The sequence below is a fragment of the Babylonia areolata genome, unplaced genomic scaffold (assembly GCF_041734735.1).
Source record: "Babylonia areolata isolate BAREFJ2019XMU unplaced genomic scaffold, ASM4173473v1 tig00006292, whole genome shotgun sequence".
In the NCBI taxonomy this organism is placed as follows: domain Eukaryota; kingdom Metazoa; phylum Mollusca; class Gastropoda; order Neogastropoda; family Buccinidae; genus Babylonia; species Babylonia areolata.
The window spans coordinates 5001-7500 of NW_027468426.1; the positions used below are offsets into that span (position 1 = coordinate 5001).

At 54.0% G+C, this 2500-nt stretch overlaps 1 non-coding gene across 1 annotated transcript in view; it reads right to left on the reverse strand.

Annotated features, from left to right (window-relative positions):
• The window catches only part of LOC143278722 (small subunit ribosomal RNA), a 1829-nt gene extending 1366 nt beyond the window's left edge, over nt 1-463 (reverse strand). The window contains exon 1 of the ribosomal RNA XR_013054327.1: nt 1-463. This exon is cut by the window's left edge and continues 1366 nt beyond it. This is a non-coding gene — a ribosomal RNA (small subunit ribosomal RNA).
• Nucleotides 464-2500: the final 2037 nt, after the last annotated feature.

Sequence of the window (2500 nt, forward strand, 5' to 3'; positions counted from 1 at the left end):
CCCGTGCCAGGAGTGGGTAAGTTGCGCGCCTGCTGCCTTCCTTGGATGTGGTAGCCGTTTCTCATGCTCCCTCTCCGGAATCGAACCCTGATTCCCCGCTACCCGTTGCTAACATGGTAGGCAGATCACGTACCATCGTCATTTGATAGGGCAGACATTTGAAAGATGCGTCGCCGGCTCGAGGCCATGCGATCGGCACAAAGTTATCCAGAGTCACCAAAGGACGGGCAGAACCCGACTGGCTTTGAACTAATAAAAGCGCTCTTTCCCCGAGGGGTCGGAGCTGGTCGGCATGTATTAGCTCTAGAATTACCACAGTTATCCAAGTAAATTTGGATCATCTAAGGAACCTCGACTGATTTAATGAGCCATTCGCGGTTTCACCGTACGAGGGTGTGAACTTAGACATGCATGGCTTAATCTTTGAGACAAGCATATGACTACTGGCAGGATCAACCAGAATGCAACCCGTATTCTGCGTGCCCCCGGGAGACGGTTGCAGCGCCAGTTGGGACCGCTGCTCACAGAAACGAGGGCTGAGCTCTTTCCGTGGGCGGTCCGCGGCAGCACTATCAACTGAAACCACCGGACAACAGATTCAGGGCCTGAGAGTGCAACGAATCCATCGGTCTCGGCGGGAGGCGCGCCAAGAAGAAGAAGGAGGAGGAGGAGACCAGACCGGACCGGACCGGACCCCACCCTTTCTTCCTCCTCGACACCGTCTCCCGCCCGTTTCCACGTGCCGGACGACGCCCGGTTAGAGACGGGCGCGCCCTTGACGAGATGAAGCAGGCGTTACGCTTTGGGACGCCGAAGGGGCTGGGGAGCACCAACGACCGTCAGTGAGGGAGGAGAGAAAACGCTTCTCTCGACCCGTCGTCAGCGAACGCACCGAACCTTCTACGGACCGTGAGACGCCGGCCGACAAGCCGAGCCCCGGCAAAGGAAGCCCGGCGAGGCGGCCGTGCGCGTTCACACTTGGACGCGCAGGCGGGAAGCTCGGCAGCCGGGCGGGTAGCCTGCGGGGAGCTGGTGGGCTCCCGAGACTCCCGTCCCCCGACTCGGGCCTCGCACGCCGAGCGGTCGCTAGCTTGCCAGTGCAAAAGACAGAAGCGCGGGGGCAGTAAAGCCAGGCGGACGGGTCGACCGTTGCCGGCTGTGCGCCGACCGGAGCGATCCGCCACGCCACGCCGCGTCCCCCACAACCAGGGTGTCGCATAAGGCGCTGCGAAGGTGGACCTTGATCCACATTGGGCAGAGCCTGAGTTGAGGCCCCCCAGCACGTGCCTGGGGACCAGACGTTGAGGAGTAGGCCTTTTTTTGAGGGCCCAGAAAGTATTTTGGCAATTGTAGCGAGGTTTTGGAGTTTTATCCACAACCTTTACCTGCCTTTTTTTCTTTTTTTCCTTTTTTCTCTCTCCGAGCATGCCAAAGTTGATAGAAAACGCGGTTCGGCATGGACGGGAGCAGGCGTTGAGGAGTAGGCCTTTTTTTGAGGGCCCAGAAAGTATTTTGGCAATTTTTTACTTTTTTATCCACAACCTTTACCTGCCTTTTTTTCTCTCCGAGCATGCCAAAGTTGAGAGAAAACGCCGTTTGGCATGGACGGGAGGAGGTGTGGAGGAGTAGTCCATTTTTGAATGGCAGCGGAAAGATTTTGGCAATTGTAGCGAGGTTCTTCGGACTTTTATCCACAACCTTTACCTGCCTTTTCCTCAGCGAGCATGCCAAAGTTGAGAGAAAACGCCCTTCGCCATTGACGGGACCAGACGTTGACGACTACGTCTTTCTTTTTTTCACGGCGCCTGAACGATTTGGGCAATTCTCCACAGCGCGTTTACTTTTTATCCACAACCTTTACCTGCCTTTTCCTCAGCGAGCATGCCAAAGTTGAGAGGAAAACGCCGTTTGGCATGGACAGGAGCAGGCGTTGACGACCAGGTCTTTTTTTTGGTCTTTTTTTTTCACAGCGCCGGAAGGATTCAGGCAATTCTCCAAAGCCGGTTACTTTTATCCACAACCTTTACTGGACCTTTTTTTTCTTTTTTTCCTTTTTTCTCTCTCCGAGCATGCCAAAGTTGATAGAAAACGCGGTTCGGCATGGACGGGAGCAGGCGTTGAGGAGTAGGCCTTTTTTTGAGGGCCCAGAAAGTATTTTGGCAATTTTTTTACTTTTTTATCCACAACCTTTACCTGCCTTTTTTTCTCTCCGAGCATGCCAAAGTTGAGAGAAAACGCCGTTTGGCATGGACGGGAGGAGGTGTGGAGGAGTAGTCCATTTTTGAATGGCAGCGGAAAGATTTTGGCAATTGTAGCGAGGTTCTTCGGACTTTTATCCACAACCTTTACCTGCCTTTTCCTCAGCGAGCATGCCAAAGTTGAGAGAAAACGCCCTTCGCCATTGACGGGACCAGACGTTGACGACTACGTCTTTCTTTTTTTCACGGCGCCTGAACGATTTGGGCAATTCTCCACAGCGCGTTTACTTTTTATCCACAAC